Raw genomic sequence first — 19260 nt, 5'->3', positions numbered from 1 at the left:
AAAACCTTGTAAAACTATCAGACTTGAGAGAATTTATTCTTTATTATGTGATATCATGTTCTACAAAATATCTTTCCTTGCACAACTCTCACAGGTCCCCTTTCTTCATTTTTATAGACTTGTCAATTCTGGGAATGATCTAATCATGATGAGGATTTAAGGTATGTATATGCATTGTACTGAATGCTAATAATTCATGAGCTCTTGGTTTCAAAGATCTTCTCCGTGAAGCTCTGCAGTTCAAAAAGGAATGCCTTAACATAAAAAGGATGCTAAGCCTCATATTTAACACCTAATGAAATCATTAAAGAGAGATCAGGCATGACTGCAAATGTTAATTTATCAGATCTCACCCATGCCACAAGTATGGTGAACAAAGAAGGGGAACTTTAAAAACCTATAAGGTCTCATTAACTGAGGTAGAAAATATAACAGTAAAGAGATTTCAAAGGCTGGCCAAGCTCCTTCAAGACAAAGGGACCAATTCTGCGTATACCTTGCTTAAGGAAAGTCCTTCTAAAATCACGGGGAGTTTTGCCAGAGAAAAGACTGCAGGATCTAGTAAAAAATCAGGCACACTTGGAGCATTTCTTCTGGATAAGGAGCCCTGTTGTGTGTTAATGACACGACCGAAAGCACGGCCGTTCCCAGAGAGCGCTCCACGCCTGTGGTATCGGTTACCTACAGGAACTCCAGGAAGAATACATATGAGGATAAGAAATAGTCGCTCTTTATTCCTGTCAGTAGGTTTTGCCTTTGACTCCGCTGATCAATATCAGCCGTGCATTGGTTACTATGGGAATGAGGCTTTCCTGCACTCAATAAACCCCAAGTTCCTTTTTTTACAAAGGTGAGCAAAATACTTTTAAAAGAAGGTTTTATCTGCTTTATGCCTTGAGGGACTCTGCAGCCATCACTTTAAAGGTACTTGGACACTTTGAAATGCAGAATATTATGATCTAGCTTTCGGCAAGCAAAGACTTAAAACCATTTGTTTACCCCAGAAATCAATGTCAAATTCATGTAGAAATCTATACACTCTGTGTGCCTACCCTGTGTGTGTGTCGCTGTACTCACGCGTGCGTGCACCTATGTGACTGTATGTGTGTGTGCACGTGAGTGTGTTTGTGTCCTTATGTGCTCTGCATTAGCAGATACATGGAGATATAAACCTTAATGTGGATTACCTTTAAGGCTTGAAAACAAGATACTGAGATAAAAAATATCTAACAATACCTTGGACTCAGCGCCTAGGCTGAGCTAATTAATCCACCCTTACAATGATCTGAGCATTTCTGATTATGATACTGGGATAAGAAATAACCTACTTTCCACTTTTATTTATGATAATACATTGTTTGATTATAAAATATTTAGCAATGCATTAATACATATTTCTGGTGGCATATAGTGCCTAGCATATGTGAAATAATATGTATGGTATTTTCTGAATGGAATTAATTTAAACAGAAACTATGATGGACGTGATCTTGGGCTGCTGCAATGTCAGTTCGGCTACGTAGCCTCTTCAGAGACTTTCCAGGTGAAACGGAAGAGTGGCAGCAAACTGCCACATAAAATGCTGCCAATTATAGTCTACCTGTCAGATGTCTGTTCTTGGGACCTATTGCTAATTGGCTTGAAGGATGTTAAGAAATAGTGGATTAATCCTTTTTTACCCTTTTTGTTAATTTATGTTTTACACGGTTTTTTCTCATGTGCTCGAAATAAAAATAACGAAAGGTAATTATGATGATTTTCTCAACCTGGAGGGAACTATGAAGGACAGGAAGCTACTGCAGAAAGCTATCTGAGTACCTTCTAGACCACTTTATGGCCCAAAGAGATGTACAGAGTACATAAATAGCAAATTAATGAAGAGAGTCTAGTGAAAGCAGGGTCTGGGAAAGTCTTCCCTCATGGACAAAAGAAACATTTTCAAGATCCCTCATCTCTGTAATGACCTCCCCCCAACTTGAAGCATCTGCTTTTAGACTATGAACAGGCTCTGCATTCTCTGGGTTTCTTCAGTGCTCCTCAATGATGATCCCAGCTGCAATGAGCTCCTCCTTTATCAACACTAAACAACCACCAGAAGCTCAAGGCTTGTCACGATCTCTCTCCAACCCTACACACAGCTGAATAACAGTCTAAAGGGAAAGGAGCCCACTGTCTTTTGTGAGTCGTTGTTGGGAGAAAAAAAAAGTTAAATATGCATTTGTGGGTCTTATAATAAAAAAACTGCATAGGCTCTGTCAAGTTTCCCATGGCCTCGCATGACAGCTGCACAGCGGCCAGGACTTAAACTTACACCAAAGGGGTACAAAGGGAAAGAGCCTTTTCCTGGCAACTGGCAGACAATTTTAGAAGTGTATCTAACTATAATATTTGGCTACCCCAGAAAATCATGTTGAAACTTAGTCCTTTGATTTAAAATCTGGCAATTAAACCACAGAAACACAAATTCATGAGAACGATACACGTATCGTCGCTTTCCTCTGCAGTTTTGAGACACAAGATGAGATTGTTAAGTGTCATTTCTTGACACCATAAAAGCTTCAGTTAGTTTCAGATTATGAATACTTTAAAAGACTTAAAAGGACATCTTTCTTGAGGATTAAAAAAATAAAATAAAATACAAAAACCCAAACTAGAGATGTTCTAAAGAAGTTCAGAACTGAAGTTGTAAAAGAGTTTGTGCAAAACCGACTCGGAGAGAACGCTCACTTTTGTTTCACAGTTTGCCAAACTAATGGGACCAAAGTGAATGCTTAATCAAAGTCAATATTGGCCTGCTGACTCTCAAGAAACGATCTAAAAGTGCTTTGGGGGCTCTTTCTGTGTTCATTATCTTTTCCTGTGTCACTTGGTGTCTCTAATGATAGACAAAGAAGCACTTAAAATGTCTCTACTCAATTCTCTTCACTACTGAAATCTCAAATTAAATACTTATCAAGAAAAAAAAATCATATTTAGAATGAGATCGTGACACAAGGATCTTCTGAAAAACAGCCTAGGATAATTCAGCAACCCCACTGGATCTTGCATTTAGAGCAGTCTGAAGTATTCAAGTGACTCAGCAACTCAGTGGTGGGTAATTTACAACTCACTCCTCATTGCAAGCTGAACTGCTGGCTTACAAACTAAAGTGCTTCTGCATCAGCCTTTGCTGAATGCAAATTCAGCGTGCCCAGCTCAAGCAGCCGACGTCAAAACTAGAAATTTAAAACTAAGGGCAAAACATTGAAATACTTGTTCTTTTCTGGCTGATTGAAGGTAACTTCATTTAACTGGTTGGAATTACCCAAGATTAAGACATTACTCCAAGCAGGCAGGGTCAACCGGCAACTTCATTTGCAGAGTAGAAGATGAACAACATATAGTTAAAACCCCATGATTTTCTAAGCTTTTTAATAGTGAAAATATTAGATTAAAACAAATCTTAACTCTATCCAGAACAGAAATATATATACTAGAGAAAAAATGTCTAATATATGTTGAAGCTGAAAAGTATTCCCTGAATAAATTTGCAAAAAATATTAGCCAGTAGCCATTTAATTATATGGGTGTCCACCATGAAGAACCAACAAGCACAAAGCCTGATTCTCTTGTGTGAACAAAAAAGCAGTGCTTTAGTGCTTTGCTACTCCTATCAGACCTGACTTTAAGGGGCTCACTCAGGAAATTAAATACTTCTTCAGTGTGACAATGGGTAACAGAATCTTGTCCCACATCTAAAACACGAAAGAATTACTCTAGAACTAGGTATTATTTTTGCATATTTACCAGTCCTATACCAACAAAACATCTCTTGTTTAAAAAGAGGTGAATGAAATTCTATCTGCAATGAATGCCCAAGATGCTGCTTTATTTCTGCAATGAAAAATAAAGTTCAGATTTTATCCTAAGAATTTAAGGCTAGTTGACATCATACAGAGGTCAACAGGAGGCTTACCAGACTAAGAACTTATGTATTTGAACCTAAAGTATCATCTTATACTAATGCAATATAGTTTGTTTTTGAAGCAAAATGTGTATGTAATTACTTTTAATTTGATTATAAATTTTCCTTCTTGAAGTAAAACACTAAACCTTAGTTGCACTAGAAAGACATGCGGCATAAAAAACTGGCCACATACATACTTAATATAGTGGACATAAAAATACTAATTAAGATAAAACATTATACCAGAGTACCTACAATAAACACAAATTAATAAACCAATCAGAAATGTGAGCACCTTCAGGAAAATTGTAGCATGCATCATATAATCTCATGGAGATAAGTAAGGAATGTCTAATGTGAATTTTTTTTAATGGACCAGATAATTTGGGGCATAACTGGGAAAAGCCTCCATAAAGAGTGCAGCCTGTAAAAATGCATATATAGTTTGTAAGAAATGGTATTCTCCCATACAGAGAGGGCATGGACTCATCAACTTTTGGACTCCAAGCCCTTCCAGAAAGGGATGCAGAAGAATATGTTTTGTTGGCAACAGCTAGCAATACTTCAAATGATAATATGGAAGAGAAATTCATATCCATCTCTAGAGAGACAGAAGCAATATTTTTTGAAACTAGCTAAAGTAGCTTTTCTCCATCTAAAAATGTCATAGCATTTGAAGTCTACTACCTCAATGACTACTCCATGCTTAGTAAGTGCTGTTCAAACAGAGTAAGCTGCCTCACACAAATACTTTTTTATGGGCAAAAAGAGCACTTTCAAAGGAAACTTAGGTGTGTTTCACACCACAGTGACCAACCAAGGCTTTGCAAGTTATCATCCATTAGGAACTGCTGCAAAGTTAGATATTCTGGCTTTAACCATCAGGAGAGTCTGAAGCAGCTGATGTGGTAAAGTACATGTCCAAAACTGATTTATTTCACCATGTTTATGTGTTCTAAATGAATATTGACTTTACCTATAAATGCTGAAATTCAGATGTTTCCAGTTTTAATACCTATTAGGATATGCTTAAAGGGACTTCAAAGTAAATTACTCACATGTAGAGAGGTGTTGTGCTTTAACCCCAGCTGGCAACTAAGCACCACACCGCTACTAGCTCCCCCTCCCCCCCCACCCCGGTGGGATGGGGGAGAGAATCAGAAAATAAAAAAAGAAAAAGTGCGTTGAGATAAATACAGTTTAATAGGGCAGCAAAGGAAAAGAAAATAGTAATAATAATAATGACAAAAGAATATACAAAACAAGTGATGCACAATGCAATTGCTCACCACCCACTGACCGATGCCCAGCCTGTCCCCGAGCAGCGATCGCTGCCCCCGGCCAGTTCCCCAGTTTCTATACTGGGCATGACGCCGTATGGTATGGAAGAGGCCTTTGGGCAGCGCGGGTCAGCTGTCCCGGCTGTGCCCCCTCCCAGCTTCTTGCTGGCAGGGCGTGAGGACCTGAAAAGTCCTTGACTAGAGTAAGCACTGCTCAGCAACAACTAAACCATCAGTGTGTTATCAATATTATTCTCATCCTAAATCCAAAACATAGCACTACACCAGTTACTAGAAAGAAAATTAACTCTATCCCAGCCAAAAACAGGACAAGAAGCTTATAGGAATTCTGAACATATACTACTTTTTTCAATAACATGTCTCATCCTCATAACCTGAGGGTTTTTTCAGCTCCTAGTTTGATGGTGGAGGTTATTCTTTCTCTCTAAAATATCTTTAAAAAGCATTATTTAACTGAATGTCCTTTAGTGTTGGGAAGACCACCGTGCCATGGTTCAGACCCAAACTCAGAGAAGCTGAAAAATAGAAAGTGTCTCTCTTATGTGTAGTTAAAATCTAGATTTCTGAAAAAAATAAAGAAAAAAAAACAAAAACAAAAACAAATGGAAGTCCAAAGGACATTCTCTAAGACTATATTCATTGTTTGTTCATGAGGCTTTCAATCACTCATCCTTTCCAGTAGCATAAAAGCTCAAACAGGTATTATGACAATTTTGCCCCCGAAATATTTGTGAGGCTTGTCATGAGAGTGAACGTATGGGACATGTGGGTCTTTGTTAGTTCAGCTCCCTGCCTTCAGGAGTTTTTCTGACAGGTACAGTGTAATTAGAGAATTTTGTTTCATGCTGTTTCTACTTGCGTTCTCACAGCATAAGATACCAAGAAAGCAAAATATTTTTTTAAAAGGGTGAGTAGTTAAACTGTGGAGTCACTAGGATGTAGTAGAAGCCAAAGGTTTTATAGTTTCAAAAAACAACTTGGAAAACTCGGTGAAGAACAGTCCATCAGACACTATTAAACATAATGATATGCACAGACCCTCTAGCTCAAGGGGTGTGTGTGAGTCCTCAGGGAAATGTCCCCAGATGCCTTGCCCAAAGTCGGACCTTTCCTTCAAGCATCTCTCACTTGCCACAGGTAGAGACAGGAGACAGAGCTAAATGGCCTGACCCAGCATGGCCTTACTTCTGTGAGGAAGAAATTGTGATTAATTCCCAACCTGGTTTGACTGTGTGAGTTGCTTCTGAAAAGTCTTACTGCTGTTTCTTTATTCTCTTTAGTTGTTTAGTGTATTTTCTTATTCAGAGGGAAACTAGTTGTTAGTTCTTTCCTTTCTTTTTTAACAGCTTCACTCTTTGGTCAGTTTTAGCCAAATCAGAATAGAAGAATATCTATACTTTTATGTTTCATAAAAATAGGCCAACAGTGGGGGAGATATTATGTCCCAGCTGAGGGAAAAGCTACAGGGTGAGTGTAACCCTGATAAGCATCACAGAAAACAACCGGGAACGCAAACTCAGATTACAAATCCATAGAAAAAGTATTGGTTTCACAAGTAATTGGAGAATTACTTGTTCTTCACTCTTGGCATGGTCCAAGTTGCCTTTGAATCAACTGCTGTACCTCCCATGGCATTCAATGAGACACATCTGGTTTTCTGAACGTAAGCAACACTTACAGAACATCTATATGAACCTTTTGCCATGGTTTTCTTTTTAATTATTGTCTCATAATTTTCTTTTTTTTAACTTTTGCCTTAATTTTAATCTTTCAAAAGAAATAGTTTGTTCACTCATTAAAATCTAAACCAAAGAATGTGTCCTCCAGATGTGGAGGATTAGACTTTAAATTAGGAAGATGGCAAATGTACACTACATCCAGAAAATATTTGTGATTTCAGTGAGTAAATTAAACATATTGTAGACAAATTAACATTAACAATATACAGGATATTTAACCTTCTGCTTCAAAATTTCTGGCGTTTACACAGTCACAGGTCATCTAGAACCACAGAGCAAGGACAATAATTCAGTCTAAGCGTTGGGACCTGGGACTTTTTATCTTAGACCTATGCTTGGATATTGGGACAACTTTTTGTCTCTCTATAACCCCTTGTAATATCTACCAACTGAGCAAATGATAGAAAACCTGCAAGCAAGTTTGTAGAGTTGGATATCTGAAAGAAAAAACAATCTGGCAGTTGTACTCTGAAGCCATGCAGGGACTGTTTCTTCTGAGCATCTAATACCTGCGGCTCCACAGATCCCTGTGCGCATGTTGTTCTGGCCCATATTGTATATTGCTGAAAATAACCGTGATGATAAATATCAAAGCATGTTGAGACACTTTAAAAATTAGTTCCCAGTCTGGAATCCCACCCTGGCTGGAGAATCTGTATCCAAAAGTAGTCATAAGAGTGATAGTAGATACAATATTTTGGATGCTTATCTGAATCCACAGCTCTTTGATCTGAAAATCTTGCCAGGTGTCTTTCAGGATAGCAGTCTCAAGCTGAATGGCTCTCTCTTAGATACTAAGACAGTTAAGCAAACATATAAAGAAGAAAAGAATAAAGGTGGTCAACTGAAGGAAGACATAACAAGAATATGAAAAGCTTTTTTCCTTTTTTTCCTAGAATAACAAAAATGAGAAATTAAACAGCTTTGTTGACTAAATAAAATGCAAACAGTTACTAAAGAAACTCTTGCAAGCAGTTTTCAGTTCTGTTCATCAGGACAGCCCATGAAAGCTAAGAAGCAGTCTAACTTGTTCGGAACCCATCTTGGCCAAATACTTGGCCAAAATACTGGGAAGAGTAGAGAGAAATCCAGAAAAAGAAGCGGTAAATGCAGGCAGACATTAAAAATGCCTGTTAGAAGCTATTTTGGGATTGTTTTCTTTTTGCTTCTCAAAGGAATTAACTTACAAACGGTCCAGTTGCAGCTGCATAACTGCCCAGTGGCTGGAGGTTCACTTGGTCGATTAGAAAACATGACATTATGAGAAAAAATAATCACTGTTGGCAGCACTGGAGCTGAGGACAAGCATATTTTGCTTCAGAACACCCTATTGCGCATTAACCAGATGCCGCATCTATGGTAATGCGACCTTGGCCATGGCGAGCGCCGCGGCATGTTCCCTGTTGAGCATCCTGCGTGGACGGCAAGCGACTCTCATTCAGCTTAGGTTGGCAAACAGGACCCTTTTGCACCACTCTGTGCCCACTCAGTTTAAACATGATTCATGTTTATGTTGTTTCCAAGGTTTCCATGGCAAATACGTGTCCACGTAACCGTTTTGTTTTTTTAATAATGACTTGGATCTTCCATCTGAGAACCTTTCTTAATCTGCATATTTCCATTAAAATGTATTTTTTAGTTATTTTTTTGAAAAAGAAAAAAAAAAAGAAGAAAAGATTGAAATGAAAGTGAGTGCTGGTCAGCTGTTCTTGGTGGGGTTATTTTTACAGTGACTCAGTAGAGCACTGGACGAAATGTCTCATCTGCGTTCCAGTGGCTCTCTGATGGACATGGGTGTATTTGATGTTTGTAGGTGCTAACGTTTGTTTGCAAAAGGAACTTAAACAAAACAAAACTAGTTTTCCCCAATATCCCATCCAAAGAACACTGATGAATGTCACTGAGACCTTCAGGCATTCCTTCCATGTGTAATTGCTTAAAAAGATAAAGTCTCTCCAGAATTAGAAGGAATCCAAAAGACAGATTCACTGGGAAGGCTTCTGTAATGCCGTTTATTTAGGATATGTGAGGGCATGTTACAAGAGCTCATTTCGGCTTGCTTGGTTATCACACACACCAAACCCTGCGCTGACAAATTTGCTTTGCATCTGTGGCTCTGCAGAGCTCTGTGCTACTGCATCCAGAGAGTTTCCAGGGTCCGAGCTGGTTTAGTTTGTTCCACGACACACCAAGCTATTAGACACGGACCAGAATTTAATCGTGCTAAAACTGAACTCCTGATGGTTTTAGAGCAGGTGTTATACAACTAGTACTCAGCGGAATTAATCTCATTCCCCACCACTAGAAATTGAAAGCTTCCCACTGAACCGAAGGGGCTTAGGGCAGACCCTAGAAAATTTTAAATAATTGTGGTTAATAAACCCCACGGTGTTGTCTGTTCCACAGCACCACGAAGCTTCAGCTGTCAAAGGAAGCTGCTGCCACCCACCCGCGGGGTGTCCCAGGGGCTACCTCCCAGCGCACACGTCTGAAGCACAAGCCACAAGCTGGAAGCAGCTCCATTTTCATGATGTTGAAACAAACTGGGATGTGGGGATTGCACGCACACCAATGTTTTGTCGCTTTCCCAGGCTCAAGCAGCTAGAGTAGTTGCACACATCATTCTTTCCCTTGTCTGAGAAACATTTACTGCTTGTTACAAAAGGTTTAGGGATGGCATACTGTGTAATAGCTTAGATGACTGAAAACAAATTTAAATATAAGAAATGTGCTGGCTTATTTTTTGCACATTGTAAATACTCTTAGAAACGGCATGGGGCCTTATTAAGTTTGAACCTCAAGTCTTTCAACTTCCTCGAGAAAAGAGAACAAATGGTAAAAGCATGAGGAAATAAGTAACCTCTGTGATTTCCCACTTCAGTTCAAGCCCAGATATTTTTGTCAGTTGTTAATTACAGTCATATTTCTTTAACACCTTTAAAAAAGAAACAGCAAGCAAAAGGTTTCAAAGAGAGAGGTTGCACCAACTCAGAAAAGTTCTGATTTCTCCAAACATGCGGTAACCCACTGGGCAAGGAAGATCTGTGCTTCCTGCAGACCCTACTGCCAGTTCTTCACCACTGAGAACTTTTGATTATTTTCCAAACTCATATTGAAATCAACTGGGTTAGTCACTTTAAAAAGAGACCCCTTTGTGCTGCTCTGTAGCCCTTTAGTCTTTTGTTGGGTTTTGTTTTTTACACACTCCTATTGCGAGATACCGAACTGTATAAATATCTACTCAAATGCTAGCAGAAAAGCTATAGCAGGACAATAAAGAGGTAACGACTGTTATTTATTTATTTTTTCACTACCGTTCCAGCACAATGATGTTGTCATTGCAACCGTTGTTTCCCATACTTGGAAGAGGAAATAGATAAAACCCCTAAGAATCTCAAATGCATTTATGCTTGGGAGCTATGTTCAGAGGGTTATTTGGGTGGGGTTTTTTTAGGCAAGGGTTGGAATGTGATTATTTTTACACAGGGCCATAAGTACTGCTCTGAAAAAGGCAGATGACCTGCCTTTCTATTTTTCAGCATAGACTAATCTAGCCGTTCACTTCAAAAATAGGAACCTCAAAAGTGCTTAGGCTTTTACCAGTGAAATCCCCTTCAAGGTGGAGTCAGCCTGCGGACTGGCAGTAGGTAGCTCAGCCCTGCGAATCTCTTGGTGTGTCCTGCCAGCTGCTTCAGATGGCTCCTCATTTAGCGCAGTGCCTAATTGCAGAGCCTGGCATCTCCTCGCCCAGCCGAGAGCCCCTTGCCGAGAGCCCCCGAGCCGGCCCCAGAGATCGCACAGCAGAGCAGCCGCTGAGTGCAAGAAGACCGTGTCCGACTGAAGTGTCTGAGACTTCTGTGTGCAATCAGCGGGACTCCCTAGGAACCCTGCAAGGGTGATGGGTGGCAAAGTTTGGTTTTTAATGGGAGCCATCAGGCACCTGTACTGCTCTGGAGTTATTGCACTGTGCTGTGATACGATGCGGGGCTGAACCCAGCTGCTAGAGCCCAGCTGAAACGTCTTCCTTTTGCACGATCTATCGTTTCACTTTTTTATCAAATTATGCTCCTTTCACCTGATATTTTTCTTCAAGTAAGCACATTTAAAAGAAAAACCTATGACTGGTACCACCATGAACTATTTACAGTGTACCCACACAGTATTTTGCAATAAATAACAACCCACTCTGCTTACTGGGTGATCCAGTAGTCACAAAGATGTAAGTAGAGACAGTAGTGGTGAGCCCAAATTAATATATATATAGTACCTCAGAAAGTGCCTCATTAACACCTGCCTGCAAAAGGCTGCATAGCCCCACCGACAACTCTTCATATCCTACGGGTTTCAACACAACCACAGCTGAAAAAGCAACAAAAGGATAGACTGTGATGATCCTGTACTCAGAAAAATCTCAGTCCCACTGTTGAATTTCTAAGATACCAAATTATTTGCCATTCCTCCTGCCAAATGTATGTAAATCCTTTGGTGGCTCAGTGTACCTGGGGGACTTTGGGTGGACAGGTTTGACGCTGCACATCCTGAGGCTCTGCTGGAAGTTAGGTTTTATAGGATCCTTGCAATAATGGTGGGGAACTTTGGTATCACTTAAATATTGAACAGATAAATATGTTCTTCTCAGTTTAGTTGCATAATTCCGGTGGCTTCAGTTGTGCCTTTTTCTCATAAAGTGAAAGTTTTATTTTGTTCCTGAGGAAGAGCAGTGAGCAAAGGAGCATTGGAGATGGTCAAATACTGAGAAATAGGTCTGGGAACATATTCAGTCATGAATAAACAATCGATAAGATGATTCACTGCTATGCACAGGTGCCTAACATTTGCTGTGTGGGAACACAGGGTGATGACTAGGTTGTTCATCATGCCACTGTGTCTTAATAGAGAAAACTTTCCTGGCTTTCTATCGAGACTGTGTTATCCCCTAATTTTTCATGCTGTGCCATCTCATATTGGAAACTATCAGTTACCCAATAAATGAGTAAGCAAAACCAACTGCCTATGAGCAATGATGTGTCCTTAAGGATGATCAGCAAATCCCAAAACCTCTCATCAGAAAACTAATTATTGTGTTTCTGGGGAACACTTACAGGTCACATGCACAGGCAGCTTTTGGTCTGGTTCGTAAGGAGAAGAAAACCAGAGCTCGGGGAGCCTGGATATTCCTAAATGCAACGCTGCTGATGGGGCAGGCCGACTGCAGCTGGCTGTGGTGTTGCATATTGGCAAACCACCACAGCAAATATTACACTGGATAAGGGTTAAGGCATGGCCACAAGTGCTTAAAACGGAGCAGGGAAAGGGCTTCTGAGAGGCTAGGAAGGTTGCGTCTCCCACCATTACATTAGAGGATGGCAGCCCCCCCTTGCCCTTTGCATCACCCGGCTGTGAACACCCGATGCAGTCCCTAAAACTGACTTCATTCCTCTGCAAAAGTGTCCCATTTCCCCTTGTCTAAGCAGGGCTGAAGGTGTCCTGCTCTCGGTGTGCCCCTCGCATCGCACAGCCTGCTGCCTCCCGCCTCCGAGCGCACAGCCGGCTCCTCCGCACGGAGCTGCCACGCTGCCGCTCGCTCCAGCTTTGTGCCTCCAGCTCTGCCTCTCCACTCATGTGTCCACTCTCCCAGACTGACAGTCTTGGAGACAAAGCTGGCTTTTAGTTCAAAACCAGGTAGAGCACTCAGTCCCTTAATTTAAAAAAAAAAAAAATAATTATATGCCACTCATGGACTTATATGAAGTCTAATGATGAGATAACTATTTATAGTTTAGCGGTCTAGGGGCCAAATCCTGCTCTCAGTTACACTGTTTAGGCTTGAGAATAAATCAGCTGAAGTCAGTGTGACTCAGAGCAGAATTTGGCTCTAAATATTCTAACTGTAGCATGAGTTTGTTGTCTACTTGACTGAATCGCCTTAAGAAAATCAGTGCCTCCTTTTGCCTTTGCCAGCGGGGCCGCAGTGATCCTCGTGTTTATTTAAGGCAAGTGGCGTTCATGCCTCACCTCCCGCATCTGCACGTCATGCCACTCACCTTCCCTTTCGTGTTGGGTGCTTTGCATGTAGGAGCATTTAACTCTTTAGCAATTAGCGCCAGGATTCAAATCTCATGTTTTATTTCTCTGGATTTCCCAATCTCTTGAGGGCTAATTATAAATGTTCTCCAAGAGCACCACGTCAGTTGCTGGGGATTCTACACGTACATGAGAGACGCAAGGCAGGGCAACTTCATCAAATGCTCTAACTGCGACTAGAGGCAGCTTAATAGCAACAAATATATTTGGTTGTCCTTCACAAAGACCTTTCCCCCAGCTACTTACATATACGTGTTTATCTCTGGTTTTGCACTGTCAGGAAACAGGTGCTTTTCTATTAATAGATATGATGCAGCAAGGCAAGAAGAAGGTGCGGTAGTATATGAAAACAGGTGGTCTACAGTTGAACAGTTTATAAACAATAACTAATCACTCAAGACCTGTAGCAGTTTCTAATGAGGACTATAATTACAAGCCAGGTGGCTGTAGTTAGAGGAATACATTGTTTTTAAACAGGTTACTTGACTCAACAGCAGTTTTACGGGAGGCAGGATTGTCTACAACATATGTTCCCTCTGCCTCTCATTTTCTTTTTTTCTCTCTCTCTCTGCATGTGTATGTGGGGATGCCTAACGCCTTCCAATATAAAACCCTGTTTTCTGTCACTTATGATTCCGCAGACTTGTAATTGCTCTGGCTGAATCCTGAACCCTTACATCAGGGCTAATTTTTGGAAGAATTCAGCATAAACAATTTAGCTGTTTTTCAGATTGATGGTAGGGAATATAAGTTATTTATTTTGCATGTTAGAACATTAAAGCAGTGATAGGGCTGTTACTGTGTCAGGTATACAACAGAGTTAGACAGAAGATGAAAAGTGATAAAGGACTACATGCCCAAAGCCTGTTTCTTTATTTTATTATTCATTTTAATTGGTCTAATAATAATTCCTTTTCCTAAAATCTTTGATTACACTAAAGAATGGTTTTAATTATTTTTTGTGAAGCCCTGGTGCCCCCCTACTTTGACTCAAGATGTTGGATCCCACAGGGACAACATTCACAATGCCAAAGACTTGTGCTGTTTTACTGTTCCCCAGAAAATTCACCCAAACATGGCCAAGTCATAGGCCTCCGAGCACACTCAGAATTTGCAATGAGATTCACAAAAGGTTTCACAAGTAGGGAGCATGGTTCATTCACCTCTGGGCTGTACATGCTGCCGCAGTCAGTGCCATTGCCGGGGGCCTCTGGAACAACCTCGTGCTCCGGCTGCGGAGGCTGAGCTACGCTATGGGACATACTGCCCTGCTCAGGGAGGGATGGGGAGATGAGAAAAAAAGAAGAGATAGTAGTGATATAGTGAAGGACTTGAGGAGACAAAATGAGAAAGTCAGGGTAGCCACAGGCAGGCAGGAGCAAGACAAGACAGGCAGGAGCAAAGGGTGATGGGGTTTCTAGCCAGTAGGGAATATTTCCCTCCTGATGTCAGCTCAAAAGAGACCATCACAAGGTTACGTCTGCAAAGCCACTACGGCCTTATTCTGAGGTCAAACTTGTCCCAGGTCAGCCTGGGCAGACAGATTTCTTATTTGCTATCTGTAGACAATCTGCCAGCACTCCACCAGAAAACAGGTGTTGGAAGTGGGGAGGAGGCACCACATGGTGCACAAATGGCATGCCGGAGACCACCTTTAACAGCAATGCTCACAAACACGGTGTCTGTGCACCTCCTATTGCAAACATCCTAAAATACCATTGGTGAGGTGTGTGTCTCAGCACCACCAGTGGCTGGTCCACACAGACAAATACCGCAGCTACGTCATTAACTCAGCCCTGCCACGGCTCTAAATTTTCCAGTTCTGCCCAAGACCTGTGGCCAGTTCAGTATGGTACCACATGACACAACTTCTGAAATTATTCTTAGCCCCTGTTTATTCTGTAAGAAATAAAGGAAATCATACAAAGAGGACTACATTAAGGCTCTAGGCTAATTCACTTAATTCACTCCAGAGTCAAGGTTGATCTTGAAGCTTGATTTGAAATGACAGGCTGAACTTAAGCACTTTCTTAAGTGATTTGCTGGGTCGTATCATATGTGTTATGATACGGCAAATCATTACAAGATCACATATTAATTTCCACAGGGCTTTCAGGTCTAGCTAATTAACACAGCTTCTACGTATAAGAGCCCCTACCTCATTTGTTGCAGAGTTTGGAAGGTGTACAGTCAACGGGTCAGGGAACCACGAGAGGAATAAAGACTTGCCACCACTTAGGAGACTGAATGGCACCCTGAAAAACTGGGTTCTGCCTGTGCAGAGTTTGTAAGTGAAGACCAGCAAGTCATTTAGGCCAGTTTCCATGAGAAAACTGTGTATCTCTGTCCCCAGGGACCTTTCTGTGCCACGATGCTGAATGCTCCTCACTTTGATCATTTTGAGATCTGTACAAATCCCAGCTACACTGAAAATGTCTTGATTTGGGCACTTAGATTTATGGGAGAGTTTTGATCTTAATCTTTCTATACTTCAGCATTTCTGGTCAATAAAACAAGAGAAGTGATGTTTCATCACAAGGATATTGCACAGCAGACTCAGAACTTTGTGGAAACAACAGTGACACACTTAATAATTTTATAATCAATAATGGGTTTGGATAGTGCCATATATTGAAGGATTCTTGTGAAAGGAAACACATGGGAGGACTACATTGTTCTCAATATATCCACCTTACAGTCTATTCAAGCATATTTTCATGTAATATCAATATCTAGTTCCTACAATGATTGGTGGTTTCTAAAGATATACAGAGGAATAGGTAATGACTACATGATGGCAACACCGTATAAAAATATTTTGAGAGACTGGAAATATGGTAATAATGGTGAAGTGTTGTTTGGGGTTTTTAAAAATATTATAGACTATTTCTAATCCTTACCTTCTTCCTTACCCTTTCCTAGAGTCATAACTCCTTTGCTTTGTGCTTTGGGAAATTCACAGTTTTGGTTTGGCCTAGTTATAAGAAGCAAGATACAAACACAGCACTTAACAATTTTTGGTTGATGCTGGAAGACACAGCATAAATTTATAAGGTTGCATTCAGGACAGCAATGAACCTGCCTCCAGCAGCATGATTTCTGGTTTTCGGAGAGCTTTTTCTGTTTCCTTCTGAGCGCACACAAAGGTCAAAGTCCAGGTTAAAAACCGTATCTTGCTTATAACTTTATTTTAGCCCATTTTGACATCTCCTTTGTCCTCAGAGCTACTACTTTACGTTTCCTCAGGATGATGGCGTCATTTATTGGAAAATACCACAGTCTCAAAAAGGATTTATTGGTTTACTTCCTAAAGTTCCAGGAGTCTTACATGTGGAGGTTTTCCAGACTCAGACAGGTAAAGTTCTCTTGCTTGAAGTGCAAGAATCTCCAAAGGTCCCTCCAACCAACTTCTCTATGATGTGTGTGAAGTCTGGACAATCGGGAGTTCTCATAATGACATAAAGGAGACTGTCCGCCTGTATCTGAGATTCTGTCCCAGTCATTAATTTGTTATTTTTCTCCTCATGCTGACGTACAGTGAGAGGTGAATGTCTACCACATTTTCATCCGTGCTCCCTTTCCTGCAATGTGTATTTCCATGTCTGCACCCAGTCGGGGAGTGCTGGATAACGCTCTGTCTCTACACATTGCACATGCAGGAAGGGCAAATTTGCTGCCTCTGGATTTTTGGATGGGGTTTTGAGATGGATTAATTATATGTCAAGAGGGACTTGAGCAATAATAGGTGACTTTATGACTGTCTTTACCACTTGGTAGAAAGGTTACATTTAAAAATTGGCTTTACTGTACTGGATTTTAGGTTAAGTTCAAAATGCAGCTTCCGCTGTTAGAACTGAAGGGTCATATAAAATTCATTGCAATAGAATATTTATAAGTATCTGGGATATTTGTAGAAAACACAATAATGGGAGAATCGGAGCTCACAGATAGAAGGGGGAATTGTTAAACGGCAAATAAAAACTCCAATTTTCCAGCACTTAACCCTACATATAATAATAATTATTACAAATCTGAGCAATGATTAAATTTCTTTCTGAACCCCAGTTAAACGTATGTGTATGGAAAGTGATTTTTGCGTTAATAACTTGCGTGCTGTTAGCATTCAGAGAAGGATCGATGTGCATGCACATCAACATCTCAGACCACCTTCCGCATGCCAGCGAGGTGCAGGTATTCTTCAGGAGATTTGGGGATTGACATGCCTCGCTTCACACGTCTGGGGAGGAGCAAAGTCCTGTTTGTTTACAGCCTCTTCTTTCTAATCACATAATTACATCTTTGAAGGCAGACTTCTGACAAAAGCGCAGAAAGTGGACAAGGTAAACCTGCAGCGGCTATTGTTCCAGCCTTTCTCTCATCACCCTCTTCTCCTGCAAGATACAGGCGGTGGCGGGCAGGGTGTGTGTTTGTGCAAGGCTATCATTCTACCTCGGTGGCGTGTGCCACCACAATTCTCTCTCTGAAATACAAAAGTAAACTGGCTGTTGCGGAAACAGAGGGCATTGAAATGGAGGGTAACAGAGCAGACCTAATTACCTTTAAGTACCTGTAATCCTAGGAGATTTTACCTAATGATAAAAGCCAGGGAAAGTCCCTCAGGTATGGGTAAGAAAAGCCCAGCCAGGTTGGCGATGTCTCAGGTGTTGTATGTCAGCTCTGCTGAATGCAGCCTATTGATCCAGAAGTTGCCTGTATTTTCTGCCACAAATTGAATTTAAATTGCTTACATGAAGAAGACATCTGGCAGGTTAAGGTTTACCTGTTTCATATTTCAAAATAATTTTCTCCACCAGCAAATAGGTAGGAAAGAGCTGTTTTGGAAATAAACCAAGCAAAGCTTTTTAAGAGATAGACACGCTTGTTCGCAATGCCTGAGCTTGATGTAAAGAGTTGACATCTGAGGAATACATTTCAAATTATTAAAATAATAAAGCAACAAAGTTTGCACAGATTAAGCATCTGCACCGTGCCTGCACTCCTGCTGAATGAAATACCTGGCTCGTTGCATGAAATAATATAATAGCACTAGCAAAAGGTATAGTCCTCATTTGCATGAAAGACTTCCTTTTTTTTAGTGGGAGGGTGTTTGTTGGTGGTTTTGTTTTTGTTTGGTTGTTTGGGGTTTCTTTTCCCAATTCAAGGCTACTATGGCCAGTTAAGTTACTAGTTTATTAGTACACAGCTACAATTTTAATTTTGTTTTATATAGGCCAGCATTCCTAACTCACAATCTAACAAATGCAGATAATTTACTGGAGGTTGTTGTGTAGAACAAATTTTTTTTCCTAGTATTTTTTGGGGGGTTTGTCCACCCAGGAGCTTCATATGACCTCTCTTTCCAACTGTCAAGGCCTTGCAAAGAGGCTGTCATTTTGAAAATGCTCGTTCTGATCCCATAGGGTTACACCTACAGTTTCCCATGTGCTTGAAATCTTGAGCACTTATGGTAGTTTGAGTGTAAAGACACTAAGACAACCCAAGATCTGTTTATTGTGGGCCTCTGAATTCGGGGTCCAAATTGAATATGTTCTACATTGACAAATGAATATAACTCACGTTAATGTTAGTAAAAACTCTGCGTGCGTGTGCAAATAAAGCCAGTTTAGACACTGTGAGAATAGGAGGCGGGGGGGTGGAAACCACCTTCAGAATAACAAGAGGCATAGGAGATATCTTTCAAAAATGTTATTACATGCTTACCAATTTTTTTTTTAATTGTTTTTACTTAACGTGCCTGATAACTACTAGCCTGCTTATACATCAGCCTGTTTGTCTTTCTCGTAAGGCACCTTAGCTGCTGTTTGGACAACATCCATTTGATAATGAAGCAAGATGCAGGCTAGACAGCTGCTTTTTTCTCACTCATTTCACTCTGTTATTGGTTAACTTAGTGGAAAAATGTAAATTTTCCAGGGACTTTGGGTTGAAGGTATCCCAGCCAAGGTAGATGTGTGCTTGACTTGAGGTCTAATTTAACTCCTGTGTAGTATTGATCGGCTTGGCCCACCAGGGACCCTTAGAGTCTTCCTTTGCCAAAGGTAGACAATGGTATGAAAGTAAAGTGTAATAAATGCCCCTGTCCGGTCCCATGTCGATATACAGTTGGGTTTTTTTCCTCCTTTTTTGCTGTTTTGAGTGCATCAGTATTTCACGTTTATTGTAGTGTGAT

This window comes from Ciconia boyciana, chromosome 10 (genome assembly GCF_034638445.1).
Source record: "Ciconia boyciana chromosome 10, ASM3463844v1, whole genome shotgun sequence".
NCBI classification, from domain to species: Eukaryota; Metazoa; Chordata; class Aves; order Ciconiiformes; family Ciconiidae; genus Ciconia; species Ciconia boyciana.
This window is presented reverse-complemented; position numbering follows the sequence as displayed.